Source organism: Schistocerca cancellata, chromosome 8 (assembly GCF_023864275.1).
Source record: "Schistocerca cancellata isolate TAMUIC-IGC-003103 chromosome 8, iqSchCanc2.1, whole genome shotgun sequence".
NCBI classification, from domain to species: Eukaryota; Metazoa; Arthropoda; class Insecta; order Orthoptera; family Acrididae; genus Schistocerca; species Schistocerca cancellata.
Genome location: NC_064633.1, coordinates 402516846 through 402536547, shown reverse-complemented (window position 1 = coordinate 402536547; position 19702 = coordinate 402516846).

The following is a 19702-nucleotide window of genomic DNA, read 5'->3' as shown; positions in this document are numbered from 1 at the left end:
TAGCGAGATTGAATATTGTAATCCACTAATATAAGCGAAAAATTTACCTATTCAAAAAAGCAGATAAAAATTCACTTGTCGCGTTCCTGAGAGACAATCTCCACTCATTCCAAATTAATGATATAAGTGTAGACCAGATGTGGCTTACATTCAACGAAATAGTATCTGCAGCAATTGAGAGATTTATACCAAATAAAATAACAAACGACAGGTCTGATCCTCCTTGGTACACAAATCGGGTTAGAACACTCTTACAGAAACAACGAAACAAACATGCCAAATGTAAACAGACGCTAAATCCCCAGGACTGGCGATCTTTTACAGAAGCTCGAAATTTAGCTCGGACTTCAATGCGAGATGCCTGTAACAGTTTCCACAACAAATTTTGTCTCGAAACCTGGCAGAAAATCTAAATAGATTCTGGTCGTATGTAAAGTATGTTAGCGGTAAGAAACAATCAATGCCTTCTCTGCGCGATAGCAGTGGAGATACTATCTAAGACAGTGGTACCAAAGCATAGTTACTAAACACAGCGTTCCGAAATTCCTTCACAAAAGAAGACGAAGTAAATATTCCAGAATTCGAATCGAGAACAGCTGCCAACATGAGTAACGTAGATGTAAATATCCTCGGAGTATTGCAGAAACTTAAATCACTTAATAAAAGCAAGTCTTCTGGTCCAGACTGTATAGCAGTTAGGTTCTTTTCGGAGTATGCTAATGCATTAGCTCCATACTTAACAATCATATACAACCGTTCGCTCGGCGAAAGATCCGTACCCAGTGACTGGAAAGTTGCACAGGTCACACCAATATTCAAGAAAGGTAGTACGAGTAATCCACTAAATTACAGGCCCATATCGTTAACGTCGATATGCAGCAGGATTTTAGAACGTACATTGTGTTCGAACTTTATGAATTACCTCGAAGAAAACGGTCCATTGACACATAACATCGGCTTAGAAAACATCGTTCTTGCGGAACAATACTAGCTCTTTATTCACATGAAGTATCGAGTGCTGCTTCCAAGTGGCAGTTGACCCTAAATAACGAAAAGTGTGAGGTCATCCACACGAGTGCTAAAAGGAACTCGTTAAACTTCGGTTACAGGATAAATCAGTCTTATCTATAAGCCGTAAATTTAACTAAATACCCAGGTATTACAATTACGATCAACTTAAATTGTAAGGAACTCACAGAAAATGTTGTGGAGAAGGCTAACCAAAGACTGCGTTTATTGGCATGACACTAAGAAAATGTAACACACTTACTAAGGAGACTGGCTACACTACGCTTGTCCGTCCTCTTTTAGAATACTGCTGCGCGGTGTGAGATCCTTACCAGATAGGACTGACGGCGCACATCTAAAAAGTTCAAAGAAGAGCAGCACGTTTTGTATTATCGCGAAATGTGGGGGAGAGTGTCACAAAAATGATAGAGGATTTGGGCTGGAAATAATTACAAGAAAGGCGTTTTTCGTTGCGACGGAATCTTGTCACGAAATTCCAATCACCAACTTTCTCCTCCGAATGTGAAAATATTTTGTTGACATCGACCAACATAGGGAGGGACGATCACCACGATAATATAAAGGAAATCAGAGCTCGTACGGAATGATATAGGTGTTACTTCTTTCCGCGCGCTATACGAGATTGGAATAATAGACAATTGTGAAGGTGGTTCGATGAACACTCTGCGAGGCACTTAAATGTGATTTGCAGAGGATCCACGTAGATGTAGATGTAGTTCTTCTGTGAGGTACTTGGCAAAGACTGCTCATCATGCTTTTCTGGTGCTCTAAAATCCCGAAATGTATCCACTGGTCTTTCATTACTGATGTACCTATATACCGCTATCATCTCGAAAATGCTGACTACATCACTGGTTTCGTCGGCTATTACAGCCATACACTAAACATGTTTCTAATTTCCAGACTTGAAGCATGCATTGGAAGGGATCGTTCTGGATTGTTTTAGAGGTGGCTTTGGATATTGTTGGTCTTTTAATGCAATTTTAATACAGTGAAATTGTTCACTAAAATTAATCAAGGCGTGAAAAGCAAGTGAATCTGAAGATTATTGGCCTCGTCACAGCCTCTGAGAGTATGTTATATTGCACCACGAAAACATACACAATAATTAGGCTTTGTATACATATACACCTATTACGAGGAACGTTATGGCTTTGTAATGCTGCGGATCTTCTGTACAAACGGTCTGTTTCGAAGTTGTATTTACATTTTCTGGACATGACAGATACACAATAATATCTCCATGACCCGAAGAAAGTTCATGTTACCAAACTGTGTCATGGAGGTGCTGAATGTCACAGACTCCTAGTTTCGTCCACGAAAGTTCTCCTCCAAAGAATAAGCAAGGAAAACAAAATAAGGTACATTCAAAATCACAACCACACAGACATTCATGCTTGCTACACAGTTTGAAGGAAAATTTTCTGTTGAATTAATGACTTCTCATTTCGACTGTCTGCAAAATTGTCAAAGTAGGAGTCGGCCTAACTAGCCTCTTAAATGTAACTTTTCTTTAAGCTTGCGTAAAAACAACGGTTCAGAGATAAGGACATTACCTTATTGATTATTTCACGTACTAAGCCGTTACTTAAGCCTCTGAATTTACTATGACACACGCTAAAATCACCAAGTCAACGCACAGTACATAGTTTTTCGCCGATATACGTGAACTGTAAGGAAGTGCGAGAATCCCGCTTCGTTCGAAGATCTGATAGATCCAGTTCTCATCAGAAGAGTTCAGACCCTGTTTCTACGGCTGACGGGGTGGCTCGGGTGAGGTGATTACACACACGAGGATGAATACTAGAACAGTGTTGGCGCAAGTGCTACTCGAACGTGCCGTCGGCACTTTTCCACCCTACACGGCTGCTCTCGTCACTAGAGGCAGAGCACGGCCAGCTCAAAAGGATACATGGCGCGCTACTTCTGCCCTCGTACAGGAAGCTCAAAAAACACCGTTGGGCCGAATTATTTATGGTGGCAGCGCCAACCTGCATATCTCTGCAGGAGTAGTCCGTGCTGGATTGCTCTGCTGTGGCCATCGCCGCCAGGTCTCCCTAAGGACGCATTTCGTGTGCCACGTGTCTATATCTTGTATAAATCTCATGTTCATATTTAAGATCATATTTCTAATAGTTTCTGTATCACGTATCTGAGATGGGGTATGGCTACCAGCTGACCCGCCAGTTAGCCAAATGCGCTAATACACTGCTTCATGGACTCAGGTAGACACGCCGCCCCCTGGATCGAGTCCACCCAGCGGATTAACGACGGATGCCGGTGTGCTGGCCAGCCTGGATGTGATTTTTAGGCGGTTTTCCACATCCCACTAGGTGAATACTGGGCTGGTCCTCACGTTCCGCCTCAGTAACACGGCTCGCAGACATCCGAACACATTCGCACTATTCCATGAATTGCACTAGACACAGACGGTTGGGGTACACTAATTCTGTCTCGGGTGGGGTGGGAGGGTGTAGGACAGGAATCTGCCCCCCCCCCCTTAAATTAACTTTGCCAATTCCGATTAACCATGGGACCCTGCGTCATTGCGGAAAAAGGCACAAGCGAAAGAAAGGAAGTATGGCTACCAGCTATATGCCATATTGACTTTTCTCTGTGAGGTACTGGATGGGTCAAACAAAAGGTTTCGAACGCTAGACATATTTTTTTATTTAACTAAAGCGTTTGATTGTGTTGATTACAAAATATTGCTCCAGGAGTCGAACCATTACGGAATACGGGGAGTGGCTCACAATTGGTTCTTCTCTTACTTTAGCAGCAGAGAGCCAAAGGTCATTCACAATTCACAATGTTGAGAATGGCTGTGATGTGGAGTCTGAATTGGGTACAGTCAAGTGGGGGTGCCCCATGGATCAGTTCCCCATTTTTGTAGTAATATTTATATAGTATTTACAGTATTATGGGTAACTCTAAAATATTTCTGTTTGCTGATGACACTAACTAGGTAGTAAATGATGGTGTTGGAAAAAATGGCTCTGAGCACTATGGGACTTAACATCTATGGTCATCAGTCCCCTAGATCTTAGAACTACTTAAACCTAACTACCCTAAGGACATCACACAACACCCAGTCATTACGAGGCAGAGAAAATACCTGACACCGCCGGGAATCGAACCCGGGAACCCGGGCGTGGGAAGCGAGAACGCTACCGCATGACCACGAGCTGCCGACTCCTCGGTTTCAAATAGTGCAGTTAATGACATAAGTTCGTGGCTTGTAGAAAATAAACTAACGCTAAATTACAGTAAAACTCAGTTTTTACAGTTTATAACACACAATTCAACAAAACCTGACGTTTTAATTTCACAGAATGGGCATATGACTAGTGAAACTGAACATTTCAAATTCCTAGGTGCTCTGATACATAGTAAACTGTCGTGGAAAGTCCACGTTCAGGATCTTGTTCAAAGACTAAATGCTGCCATTGTTTCTATTCGAACGGTATCTGAAGTGAGTGATCGTTGGACACGAAAATTAGTCTACGTTGTTTCTTTTCATCGCTTATGACGTATGGAATTATATTCTGGGATAACTTTTCCCATTCGAAAAGGATACTTTTGGTCAGTAGCAGGCGGTTCGAGTGTAAGTTCACGAACCTCTTGTCGACCCCTGTTCACAAGTCTGGGTATTTTGACATTGGCCTCTCAATGTATATATTCATTACTGTCATTTATTGTTAACAATATTAACTTATTCCCACGAATAAGCAGCTTTTACTCAGTTAATACGCGACAGAAATGAAACCTGCATTTGGATCGAACTTCCTTAGCTCTCGTGTAGAATGGCGTACTGTATACTGCTGCATCCATTTTCAATAAGCTACCTTTCGAAATCAAAAATCTTAGCAGTAATCCATGCGGTTTCAAATCTAAACTGAAAAATTTCCTCATTGGTCACTCTTTCTACTCTGTCGAGGAGTTCCTACAAAAAGTAAGCTGATTCTTGTTGTATTGTTGATTCTGTTTACTGAAACTTATGGATTGACTTTTTTCGGGTTCATAAACATTTTGTTTTTATCTGTTATTACTTTTACGTAGTAATTTCATATACTGACACGTTCCATGACCTTGCAGATCTGCTCCTCAATTTGGTCCTACGGGACTTGGCGTGAAAATAAATAAATAAGTCCAAATCAAAGTCTGTTCCCTGGAGCTAGCGTAAGAATTTTTGGCGCGGTTCTGCCTGGTTATCCACGGTAGCGGGCGGTAATTCTTTCATTTGTTTAACGAGCCCGAAGTATGCACATGCTGGTGCACTAGCTGCTTAGTTCGAATAATTCGCCAACTTCCCGTACGTAAAAGTTTCCACACATCTTACAAAGATATGTGTATCCGTACTCATGTCCGTTCATAAAATTCCACATTTTGAAAGAAAAGGCTATTGCATTTTGCGTTCTACTTGGAACAAGTAGTCCGAAATTAATTTCGGACTACATCCGAATTCAGCATGTGATGCAGTTCAGCAGTCTGCGCAATCGACCAAGAATCAATGAGAAAAGCTAGAAGTGCTTGCGAATCAGAGTGATGAGTCTGAAGGCAAGAAACTTGGGATCGGTTCTAGCAGGTAAGCGTGAAGGAGTGTCTCCGTTTACATGCTGTGAATATGGAAGTTCATATTAATAAAGGGAATGAAGTGGCGACCAAGGTTAGAGCCCCTAAGCTGTACGATCGGGTGTATTTTTCGCCAGATGAAAATGAGCAGTCAGCGATTTAAGATGAGAGGGAAGGAAAAATTTTCTATCAAATTTAAATACCTATGATAATTTGTGGTATGCACAAATTATGTCTAAGGTTTCCTTCCCCAGCTCATTGTAGATCATTGGGCCTTGTTCAACGCCTCATATGAGAGTCCTAGGGGAGTTCCATGTTGCAAAATACTTTATAAGATAGAACTGCTCGTATTCCATGTGATGATGCGTTGTCAACTGAGAACACTAATGGTTTTTGCTGATCAAACCGTATGTGGCATGGGGAACAAAGTAAAGCATGTTTCAGTGTCAGAAAAGGTCGTCCGCACTCTCTAGTACATTTTTACGATGGTGGCGGTGCAAATCAGCAACTATTCGTGCTGCATTCGAGATATATTTGACGTAATGCGTCACTTTGCTAAGAACCACTTTGAGTTGTATAGTCGGAAGAAGAGGTAATCTCTTTAAGGTCTATGAATGCGTAGCCAAGGGACGAACGAAGTGGTCACATTAATGTGAGTAGACCGTGTATGTTTGCAATACTTATTGTGTAGTCTTGGCGAAAGAGCGCGTGGATGGGTAGTATGACTGTCATGGAATGATTTATGGACATTTTGTGCCCTCCTTGAAAGGTCATCAGGTAAAGAAATGGCGAAAGATAGAAAAAATTTACTGCTTATTGATAAGACAGCAAGTCATCCATTATGTGATAGTTTAACCGAAAACAACGACTTTAAAAACGTAGTCTCACTGATACAGCCCGTGGATAAAGGCGTTATTGGGATTTTCAAACGATATTACAGGAAAGAATCATGACGTAAGTTATTGTTAGGATGTGAAGAGAGAGAAAAATCAGTTGATAATTCACACAATTGTTGATTAGAAAGATGCGTCCTCCATGATGGGAGCAGCATGGCACAGTGTAAAGCAGCGGTAGCCGACTTGGTCCCTACCGCCTACTGGTTGACGTTCCAACTTTCGTAGTGAGCAATAGGCGGCTGGAGATTAAAGATGTTTTCATTAGGTTTCCTAAAAATGTTGACATATTATAGTCTTTGGTAAATAATCATTATTGCATAACTTGCTGCAACTCTCCTTTATAAATTTTATGAAGGAAAATTACCTTATAAATCACCATTACTGTGGAACTCCTGGGTGGTTAGAAAATTTTACTACTAACAGACATACAAAAGTGGACGGTAGATGAAGAAGGCCGATTGTCCCTGGTGAAAAGGAACACAACTTGATAGAAAGCCTGATTAAATTTTTAGTATGGTGGAAAGTTCTGAAAGTCTAATTGAAAATGACGAACAGAATGATGTGTCTGAAATGCTCAACATGGGAAAGAAGTCAGCTGCCTTGAATGTGGTGGGAACTGCCTTGAATGTGGTGAGTGTTGATGATGCAGAAAATGGCACCATATCATGCAGGACAGCGAAATTGTTAACCTTGTCACTGATAAAGCTGACGCCACCAGCATCTCATTTGCTGTGGCCCAGAAAATTAATACGAAAATATACAGATTGCCTCAGAGGCACTGAAGTATTTAGATACTGCCTTGCGATGGTTTGAAAGCCAAGACGAAAGCGACCACTAGATAGCTGTTCTTAAAAAAAGTGCTTGATTTCGTTGCTCGTAAGGTGGCAGGTTTCTTATAAAGACCAAAAGGAAGGAATTTTATAAGTATTAATTCTACACACATGTATTCTACGTGTAAAATTCACGTGTAGTACATTCTTTCTTGGGAGGTGTGTGAAATCTTATGGGACTTCACTGCTAAGGTCATCAGTCCCTAAGCTTACATACTACTTAACCTAAACTATCCTAAGGACAAACACACACACAGTCATGCCCGAGGGAGGACTCGAACCTCCGCTGGGACCAGCCGCACAGTCCATAACTGCAGCGCCCTAGACCGCTCGTCTAATCCCGCGCGGCATATTTTCTGTTTACTGGACTGTACTACATACGGGGTGTGAGTTATTGAACTTTTTGAAATGAAATTGTCATAACATCTGAATGGTTTGCGTTAGGACATTCAAACTGCACGGTTGGGCGCGGCCCATGATGGGAATTAGTATGCGCATGCATGACTTGGTTTAGCGACGAAGTCCACTTTCATTTGAATGGGTTCGTCAACAAGCAAAATTTTCGTATTTGTGGGATTGATAATCGGTATTTAGCGATCGAGAAGTCTCTTCACCCTCAATAGGTGACCATGTGGTGCGCAATGTCCAGGCTGGAAATAATCGGTTCCATATTCCTTGACGGTAGGTGAAGGTTTTGGAGGATGATTTCATCCCCGTTATCCAAAGTGACCTTGATTCCAACAAGATGCTATTCATGTAAGAAGGAGCAGGAAAGTGATGTCTTGGAGGAGCAGTTTGGGACCACATTCTGGTTGTGGGGTACCCAGAGGCCACTGGCATGGGCCTCGATTGGCGGCCATAATCTCGGGATCTGAACACATGCAACTCCTTTTTGTGGTACTGTATTAAAGATAAGGTGTACAGCAATAACCTCAAAACCATTTCTGAGCTGGAAACAGCCATTCAGCAGGTCATCGACAGCATCGATGTTCTGACACTTCAGCGGGTCATGCCGAATTTCGCCATTCGTCTACGTCACTTCATCGCCAATGATGGAAGGCATATCCAAAATGTCACAATCTAAATTCGAACATCTATAGTGACGTTTACATGTTGAATAAAGTGTGTGTGCGTCGTAGTTCGTAACTAATTTAAATTGTTTTCCATGTAGTTCAATAATTACCACCCTGCACATTGCTTATCTACTTGCTTCTGTAATATCAAGAGTTATTTATGTTATTGTAAATATACGTAGTTTCTATTTGTAAATTGGTAAATAAAAGTACTCCTTTCGAACATCTGAATAAACCGTTTTTCCGGAGAGCCGTGTTCCCAGATTAGTTCGTGTAATCAACGACCTGTTGTAGTACGTTGACGACGAGCTGATTAAGCGCCCAAAATTCGAGTGATGTCTTGCTTGCACTCCCGTGAGCAATTATCGCCAGCAGGTGATCACTCACCAGCTTTTTACTAAGCAGTTCCTACCAACATATTAACCATTACCATGCCCGGAAGTTTTATTATCTGCTGTGGTTAACAAAAGTGCGTAGGTCGACTTATATACGTGAAAGAGCAGGAACTGAAATTTATTAAACTTGTTTGTATATGTTTTTGGCTAGGACACTGTTACCTGTTCACTAAGAGAGCATTCAGGCGTAAATTTACTGCTCCTTACATGAAAAGCCTTAATGCCAGTATTCACCATTTTATGAATATCTACCATCGGTTCATAGCCAGACATAAAAAAATTTCTAATTTTCTTGACTATTTCAATAGTGGCTACTACGTTTCACACAGTTTTTATACTGTTGCGAAATAATTTATTTTTTCTTCTAAATACTTGTAATGGTAACACGTTGGATTTTCATTCGGGAGAAATGCGGTTAAAATCTACTCGACGAGCTAGGTGTTCACTGATTTCTCTGAATCACCTAAGGCGTTTAACGGGCTCATTCCTTTCGAATGGAACATGGCGATTTCATCACTCATGCTTCTCCAATTCGAAGTTACGCTGGGTCCCCAATCATTTAGTACTAAATAGAAAATTAAACCATAACCTTCCTTGCTTCTTTGAAAAGCTGTACAGATACTTTACTTAATGATTTTTCTGTACAATTTTACAGTTCCATTAGTACTACGATTTAATCTTGTAATCCTCCAACGCCTTTGGTACTTATTCTAAGTGATTTGCTAATTCTATTAGTACGACGGGATTTAGGAGCTTTTAATCTACTTACACAGATTAATTTTTTAGTCAGCTTTCTTAAATGAAGGTAGCGTATGTGTATTTTACAGAACGATTGCATTTTGTCGTCGAAATGCATCTTGAAGTCACATAACTTTGAGTCCCTGCCAAACATATCACAGAATCACTCAGAAAACAAAGTACATGGTGTTTGAAAAAGAACTCCCTTGTTTTAAGTATAAATTGAATGGGGAAATTAATGGAAAATTATATCAATGAGTACACATCATGAAAGAGAATTCCTTCAAGTTTTGTTTATTTTTTGTAGACTTCATCGTGGGGTACATTTGTTGCCCTGTACAAGTCGAGAAGGTATTCCACTTCTTGTCACATATTAACCAACATTTCAGGTGTAACTGTCCCAACTGCAGCGACGACTCTTTCCTATAAAAGATTGATGTCTCTGATCATTTCGCTGTACACAACATCCTTTATGTGGCCCCAAAAGAAAAAGTCCAGTGGGGTTAAGTCTGGGCTTTGTGGTGGTCAAGGTATTGGGCCATCCCTGCCCATCCATCTTTCTGGATAGCTGGTGTCAAGAGTCACACGCGCACAGTTACTGTAATGAGGTGAGGTGCGATCTTGTTGGAAAAACACAAGCCCCTTTTTTCCCTCAATTTCGGCCATTTGGGGAAGGACGTACTCCGTCAACATATCACAGTAAACATCCTTATTTTTAAAGGCTACCGGTTTCCTTGAAAGACTTCAGCCAGTTTTCGCTGTTGATGGTTCACCACCATACTGACGTCTGACGTCTGAAATTACGTTGCACTGTTGTAAATGACTCAATAACACACGGCGCTTTCTGTTGCGGAGTACTCAATGTTGATGAGTTGCTCGGCACAGCACTGCACACACGTCAGGACTGAACTGAGGGAACAGAGGAAGGAAACAGCACAGGTGCCGTCTCAAGGTCAAGCAGACCTACCAACTGCAGGGGAGCCAAACTTGGAAAGTTGACGAATCAAACACCACAAACTAGAAAAGTGTATGTCACTCTGTACCGATTCTAGGACACACTATGGAGTTCTTTTTCTAACACCCTGCATTTGAGATAAAACGTGAATAGTACAAAGCAAGATAACCGTATCAACACACGTCGGAACAGAAGAGTTATGCGAGCACATCAACGCAGCGTACCTCAACAACCATTTGACAGTTGAAACAGAAGTAAAGAAAAAAAATAGCATAATAGGTGCCATAACACAAAATATAAACAAAATATAAACAACACTAGGAAGCAAACTGGAAGATATCCTGTTATTCCCGACAGATCTAGTCATGTAAAAACACACAAATAGCAAAATCTTAGATACATCTTGCAGATCTAAACTGAGCTACATGGAAAGAGACTGCTACAGAAAAAAATTGTCCAGGAAATGGTTTGAAGCTAGACACTCCAGACGAACTGAACAGTAACATTGAACCAAAACAAACACAATACATGGAAATGTGACTGAAATACAATATCACTCTAATAATATTTTAGCACTAAGTAAATACATAGTACTCAAAGATCAGGAACCCAAAATAACCTTATGTTTTAAGGGGATATGTGGCGAATTTTCTTAAGTCGGAATTAATACTTCATATTATAGCTGTCGAACAATAACACACACAGTTTATTTTTCACAGATACGTACAACAGGCTCAGAACAGTCGCACTATAACATCCTAACTCTGAAAGTAGCCAAAAGCTTGTATCGCTCAGCCTGTTTATGTTCCTAACATGGCAGTGTTCTTCGTACAATATTTCATTGTACTAATTATCTCACATACCCATGTTGCAAATGGTGTGTTGCATTATCTCTAGATAACTTGCCGACAGGGTGAGTAGGCAGAACAGAATAACGAAGTATAATTTGAATATAACGTATAATTATGCGTAACCGAAATCTAACTGTACCAGTAAACCAGTGTTTGTGTATTCCAAACACACAAAATTACATTGGTATAAAGTATCAAAGAAAGTAATCACAATACCAGAACCGAACTGATAAATGTTCGAACAAACACTGTCAAACAAATTCGTTCTGCTAGAAAGTGTGCTCTGTTAAATCTCAGAGATTAAAAGTAATTTGTTGAGTAGAGCAGTGCTCTTCTCGCATGATGGTTATGAGTAGCTTGGGCATCCATTACACGTCAGATATAGTTACAGATGGATAAAAAAGGTTTGCCTGCCGAAGTGTCCGAGCGGTTCTTGGCGCTTCAGTCTGGAACCGCGCGACCGCTACGGTCGCAGTTTCGAATCCTGCCTAGGTCATGGAAGTGCGTGCGTGATGTCCTTAGGTTAGTTAGGTTTAAGTAGTTCTAAGTTCTAGGGGACTGATGACTTCTGAAGTTAAGTCCCATAGTGCTCAGACCCATTTGAACCATTTTTTGAAACAAGGTTTCCAGTAACTAAATTATTGTATGATCAGGATTTGCGATGTTTCCATCAACCGTGAAACTGAAATAACAGAAGTTGAAACAATCATTTAGTTCACTTAACGGCATTCAGAACCTCTTGAAAGAGATACAGTTCGGAAATAGTGTTTGTTAACCTCATAAGCTCAAAATGTAGTAAATACAGTCGGAAAACAAATGTGAATGTGCGTTGTGCTGGGGGTCAACAGCATGGCATTCATGGTATGCCTAAACTGTTATCGCGCAATGTATTACTGCAGACTACTATTTTATCACATTACTCCTATTTTCAGGGCAAAATTTTGCCCATTTTATTAGCGAAAAGAAAAATGATCGGTTCATTGACTTCGTAGTATCTTAGTTACAAATACTAACAAGAAATTAAATCGCTTCGGGTTTTCATAGTTTTGGCTACCAAGTGTTAATTAAATACCTTGAGGTTTTCCTGAAAGATTAGGGGGCACCAAAAGGAATTAAATTTATGTACCAGATAATGACACTATACAGTATTAAAAAAGAGTTATAGTTATTCTACAGCAATTACAAGCCCTGTGATCTCTCTGTTGTGACATAACATTTCTGCAAATTTGTCTGCTTTTGCATAAACATTCATAGAGGATTCGTTCTTCTCAGCATTAAGCAAAGTACATTCTCGTGCATCCTGGGCATCTTTCTGAGGATTCATCTGCCGGAATCTTCGAGAAACTTTTTCTTCTGATCACATTATTGGACCAAACACTTCACCTGTCTTCCTTTCGGATTTCTTTAATTAAGAATCTTGTATCCAGATTCACCAAGTCCTTCAGTACGTAATGTCTCCTGGCAAAACACATATTATACGTGGTAAAAAATTGAAAATAATTGGACTCGATAACTGTAATCTTATTTCTGCATGGGCAATGATTGTGTGATATTTATGTAATAAAGAGAAACTATCATGTATCATGTTTTATACTTGTGTGGATTTGTGTATAGATTTTTGTAAAGATAACATCTGTGTCGGTGATTACTGAAACCGCCACAGACAATACTTATTAAATATCAAACCGAGTATAAATAGTAGTGACCGAGCGTTAATTTCTCTGTCGTCTTTATGGAGTTACGTGAGTTGGAAGAGCCTGTGACGCTATATTCTACGCTTGTGTAGAATTCTTTTATCAAGATCGAGAGAATGACGCCATTAGGCATTGATTTGTAAAGGTGTGTAAGAATTGAATCTGTCTTAGCGAAAACTGGCATTATGATTTGTAATAAGATTGCCCGGTATTTTATCCCATCCTTTTAAGACATTTTTAGTTATTTAAATATTATTCATGGTGCAGAGCTGCGCTACGAACAAACGAGCCGCAACCGCGGCCCATTCATAACTGCGGTAAATGAAAACACTCATACCGCAAAGAAGCGGACAGGTAATAGTGAACTAATATTATTTCTTTCAGCTTTCGGGATTGCTGGGTAGAGCAGCAGATTTTGTGGTGTGCTTTACAGGTGGACGCGGGCTGCGGATGATATTATATTATTAACAGCGCAGACAGATAAGTTACCTTCAAGACATAGAAGAAATCTTGCTGTGCGTAAAAACATTTTTTCTCTGATAACAGTCTCATGTTCTCGTGTTAGTCGTGGTACTTGTTGGTGTTTTAGTGTTAACAAAAATCCACTGTAAAATTCTGATGTTGAACAAACTTTCTGTACTGTGACATCAGTATTGATAACGAAATAATTTTCATTAGCCTTTTCAATAACTGTAAAGTGAGAAAGATATGTTGAACTTTATAGTGAGTTACCGTAACGAAACTATGTTCCTTTTATAGAAAACCAGATCCATAATATAAGAACATAATATATTTGGTTTTGTTGGAAATTAATGATCAAAAGAAAGTCACAGCACAACATCCCTGAAAGTATTTCAGGGCTCTTTTCGTAACAACATATTTTATGTCATATATTAGTTGTTACGCGACCAAAAACAAGCAGACAGCGAAAGGTACATCCTGTCCTCACGTACTACGTTTGTTTTGTTCATTTCGTATATCATACGCATATTTAAATTTTCTACTTTCTTTAATAGAACACAATTTTTCTAGAGTTTCAAGACTCTTCTTTTCTGGGTATTAGTCCGAGTTTTAATTACATACAACGCTGAGCTCTATACTTCTTCCTCATTTCTGTATCATTATTGATGTCAGCATAGCTCTTTTATAGAAGGAATCTGTCTTCTTTAGCGTCAGTCTACTACTGATAATGCCTTCTTCGGCTTTTCTGCGTAATACAGATTACCCTTACAGTATCATTTTCATTTCTTCTACTTCCGTGTCTTTTCCAGATTACGTGTTAAGCAAGTACTTATTCACATCTCTACGACTCTTCAACACCTTCGTCTTTGCTTGGTATTCCCGTGCAAACCGCGCTGTGAAGTTATTGAGTCTTCCTCATCCCCCCCCCCCCCCCCCGAACCAATAGAATGGCTATGATGTACACTCCTGGAAATTGAAATAAGAACACCGTGAATTCATTGTCCCAGGAAGGGGAAACTTTATTGACACATTCCTGGGGTCAGATACATCACAAGATCACACTGACAGAACCACAGGCACATAGACACAGGCAACAGAGCATGCACAATGTCGGCACTAGTACAGTGTATATTCACCTTTCGCAGCAATGCAGGCTGCTATTCTCCCATGGCGACGATCGTAGAGATGCTGGATGTAGTCCTGTGGAACGGCTTGCCATGCCATTTCCACCTGGCGCCTCAGTTGGACCAGCGTTCGTGCTGGACGTGCAGACCGCGTGAGACGACGCTTCATCCAGTCCCAAACATGCTCAATGGGGGACAGATCCGGAGATCTTGCTGGCCAGGGTAGTTGACTTACACCTTCTAGAGCACGTTGGGTGGCACGGGATACATGCGGACGTGCATTGTCCTGTTGGAACAGGAAGTTCCCTTGCCGGTCTAGGAATGGTAGAACGATGGGTTCGATGACGGTTTGGATGTACCGTGCACTATTCAGTGTCCCCTCGACGATCACCAGTGGTGTACGGCCAGTGAAGGAGATCGCTCCCCACACCATGATGCCGGGTGTTGGCCCTGTGTGCCTCGGACGTATGCAGTCCTGATTGTGGCGCTCACCTGCACGGCGCCAAACACGCATACGACCATCATTGGCACCAAGGCAGAAGCGACTCTCATCGCTGAAGACGACACGTCTCCATTCGTCCCTCCATTCACGCCTGTCGCGACACCACTGGAGGCGGGCTGCACGATGTTGGGGCGTGAGCGGAAGGCGGCCTAACAGTGTGCGGGACCGTAGCCCAGCTTCATGGAGACGGTTGCGAATGGTCCTCGCCGATACCCCAGGAGCAACAGTGTCCCTAATTTGCTGGGAAGTGGCGGTGCGGTCCCCTACGGCACTGCGTAGGATCCTACGGTCTTGGCGTGCATCCGTGCGTCGCTGCGGTCCGGTCCCAGGTCGACGGGCACGTGCTCCTTCCGCCGACCACTGGCGACAACATCGATGTACTGTGGAGACCTCACGCCCCACGTGTTGAGCAATTCGGCGGTACGTCCACCCGGCCTCCCGCATGCCCACTATACGCCCTCGCTCAAAGTCCGTCAACTGCACATACGGTTCACGTTCACGCTGTCGCGGCATGCTACCAGTGTTAAAGACTGCGATGGAGCTCCATATGCCACGGAAAACTGGCTGACACTGACGGCGGTGGTGCACAAATGCTGCGCAGCTAGCGCCATTCGACGGCCAACACCGCGGTTCCTGGTGTGTCCGCTGTGCCGTGCGTGTGATCATTGCTTGTACAGCCCTCTCGCAGTGTCCGGAGCAAGTATGGTGGGTCTGACACCGGTGTCAATGTGTTCTTTTTTCCATTTCCAGGAGTGTAGATTGTTGGAGGGAGTTGGCACCACATCTGGGGAGGGGAAAGATAAGCTCTGACGCCACGTTCAATCACGCACCAGACATTTTTGACTGGGTTCACATCTGGCTACTTGGGGGAGGGGGGGGGCAGCACATAATTTGAAACTCACCCCTGTTTTCTTCGAACCATTCCATCACACTATGGGCTTGTGAAATAGCACGTCACCTAGTAGAAGAATGCCATTTGAACCATTTAAACCCCGGAAGGAGTTATTGGGATTTATCAGGAACGCAACGCTCTGCCAATTTCTAGTACAGATGGTCACGATCGCATCCAAATGGTAGTTGCCGATGTTATAGTCTTAATGTTGGCACATTCTTGGGTCGTCGTCTGCTGCGAAAGTGCATCGTTAAGAATGTTCGGTGCTGTATGTGTACAGACACACTTGCTCTGTGCCCAGCATAAAAGTCTCAAGTTTGTTCCGCCAGAGTCTGCCGACCGGCTTGTTTATGAATCTGCCCAGCTAAGACGTCCAACATCTGTAATGAGGGATGGCTGCTCGACCCTATGACGTCTGGACGTGGCTTCACCTTAGTTCGCAACGTGTTGAAGATACTAACATAGCACTCGTCGAGCACCCGAGAAGTCGTGCAGTTTCCTAAATGCTCGTGCCCAGCCTGCGGACCGTCAGACTGTGCCCTCGGTCAAACTCAGATAGATCATGCACTTTCCCCATTCCAAATACAGACAGAGCGCTCAGCGATACAACATGCACCGAGCATGTAGCTGACTGACAATCATTCCTCGCCGGATGACGTTGCTGTCATCCGGACGGGTTTATATCGATAGAGTCCCATTGGTCATAATATTGTGGCTGATCAATGTATACTACGAGCAAAACACGGAAAAAAATTAACACACAGCGCTCTGTGTGCGTGTATCAGCCGTAAGTAGGAGCCTCCGGGACTGGCTTACTACACGAAAGGGCGCTTGTCTACAGAACGAAAAACGATTGACGTTAAACTTATCTTACAAAACAAAATAGAGAATATGACTATTTTTAATATTTTGTCGTGGCATTTGTGGAAAGACTAATTTTCGTAGCATAACCCGATGAGGAATAAAAATATCGATATACGCACGATTCCCCACATACTAGCAATACAAAAATTACTCTCACAAAATTTCGTCCTACGCATATTTTGGGCAGTTAATAGACTTTAAGGTTTGGCAACCTGGCAATACTGTAATCAAGTGGACGATAAACAGGTCAGTCAGAATATAATGTAAGTACTGTGCAGTTGGTACAGTGGATAGAATTTGTATTAGCATGCAGGAGGTCGAGCTTTCGATTCTGTGTCGAGGCTTATTTGATTTTATTTGCTAAAAGTAGTGTGTCTGGTGAGATGTCTGGCGTCTTCATCGGCATACAGTGATCACAGTGTATCTTCTACTATAAATTTTCAGTTACGTGCTACGAACACAAGAACAGAAATACAGGGTTATTACAAATGATTGAAGCGATTTCACAGCTCTACAGTAACTTTATTATTTGAGATATTTTCACAATGCTTTGCACAAACGTACAAAAACTCAAAAAGTTTTTTTAGGTATTCACAAATGTTCGATATGTGCCCCTTTAGTGATTCGGCAGACATCAAGCCGATAATCAAGCTCCTCCCACACTTGGCGCAGCATGTCCCCATCAATGACTTCGAAAGCATCGTTGATGCGAGCTCGCAGTTCTGGCACGTTTCTTGGCAGAGGAGGTTTAAACACTGTATCTTTCACATAACCCCACAGAAAGAAATCGCATGGGGTTAAGTCGGGAGAGCGTGGAGGCCATGACCTGAATTGCTGATCATGATCTCCACCACGACCGAACCATTGGTTTTCCAATCTCCTGTTTAATAAATGCCGAACATCATGATGGAAGTGCGGTGGAGCACCTGCCTGTTGAAAGATGAAGTCGGCGCTGTCGGTCTCCAGTTGTGTCATGAGCCAATTTTCCAGCATGTCCAGATACACGTGTCCTGTAACGTTTTTTTCGCAGAAGAAAAAGGGGCCGTAAACTTTAAACCGTGAGATTGCACAAAACACGTTAACTTTTGGTGAATTGCGAATTTGCTGAACGAATGCGTGAGGATTCTCTACCTCCCAGATTCGCACATTGCGTCTGTTCACTACACCATAAAGAAAAAATGTTGCTTCATCACTGAAAACAAGTTTCGCACTGAACGCGTCCTCTTCCATGAGCTGTTGCAACCGCGCCGAAAATTCAAAGCGTTTGACTTTGTCATCGGGTGTCAGGGCTTGTAGCAATTGTAAACGGTAAGGCTTCTGCTTTAGCTTTTTCCGTAAGGTTTTCCAAACCGTCGGCTGTGGTACGTTTAGTTCCCTGCTTGCTTTATTCGTCGCCTTCCGCGGGCTACGCGTGAAACTTGCCCACACGTTCAACCGTTTCTTCGCCCACTGCAGGCCGACCCGTTGATTTCCCCTTACAGAGGCATCCAGAAGCTTTAAACTGCGCATACCATCGCCGAATGGAGTTATCAGTTGGTGGATCTTTGTTGAACATCGTCCTGAAGTGTCGTTGCACTGTTATGACTCACTGATGTGAGTGCATTTCAAGCACGACATACGCTTTCTCGGCTCCTATTGCCATTTTGTCTCACTGCGCTCTCGAGCGCTCTGGCAGCAGAAACCTGAAGTGCGGCTTCAGCCGAACAAAACTTTATGAGTTTTTCTACGTATCTGTAGTGTGTCGTGACCATATGTCAATGAATGGAGCTACAGTGAATTTATGAAATCGCTTCAATCATTTGTAATAGCCCTGTACAATCGTTTTCATTGGTGAGCTTTTAAAGAAATCTTTTGCATGTCGTGGACGCGAATTGTTTCGTACCACTGCATCTGCTGGATTCCATACCTGCTTTGAGTGTACCCTCCTCCAATGGTCTCATCGATTAATATCAATCCTTGTCCCGTTCAGGTCCATTACGCTTCGTTACGGCGTTACCTCACCGATAGGGCTAGCAACGCGCTTTGGAAATAATAAGCGGAGGGTACGTAGGAAGCAGGTTTGGAATCAAGTATGTGTAGTGGCTCTGAACAATTCGTGTCCACGACGTGCAAAAGGCTCCTTTAAAGATTGACCAATGAGAACGATTGGGTTTCCATTTCTGTGTTCGTAGTATGTTGCTGTCCTCTTGTCCTACATGCCGACGCACTCAGAAACAACATGTGCTAATATACAGAGTGGCGCAAATGAAGGTGCTCTCGACGAGTCGATACTATTGCACCTGAACGTATGCATATAACCACATCCCGTGACGCGCACACCTCGTGCACGCCAGCCACGTAATCCACACCGGTTGAGATCGTAGTGCGGGTTGTGGCAGTGGGGGCAGGGCAGTGCAACGGGGACGATGGTACTCATGGGGCAGCAGGGCGTGTTCGTTGCGGAAAGCTAAACGACAACAGTGTTCTGGAAACAGTGTTGCCAGTTGCTTGCCGAGAAGTTTAATGGTACAAGTGCGCCAGCAAACAGTGCCACGCAACGCTTAGTCTGAAAACGGAGTCAGACAGGATATGTTTCGAACTGATCAAAAAACATGCCAAAACGTGCCCGCAAACCATAACATATAGCTGTAATTCACAAAAAAGTGCTTTAGAGTTCTACCAAATCAGCCCGTCACCTTTCATCTGCTGTATTTCTTTTGTACTCTGGAACCCAATTCTCTGGATCACTTTTATTTCCCCCATCCTCTACATACAGAAATAGGTACACTTCCGTAATCTTAGTTTCATTCTAGGATGATTAAAAAGTTGTCATAGACATAAATGAA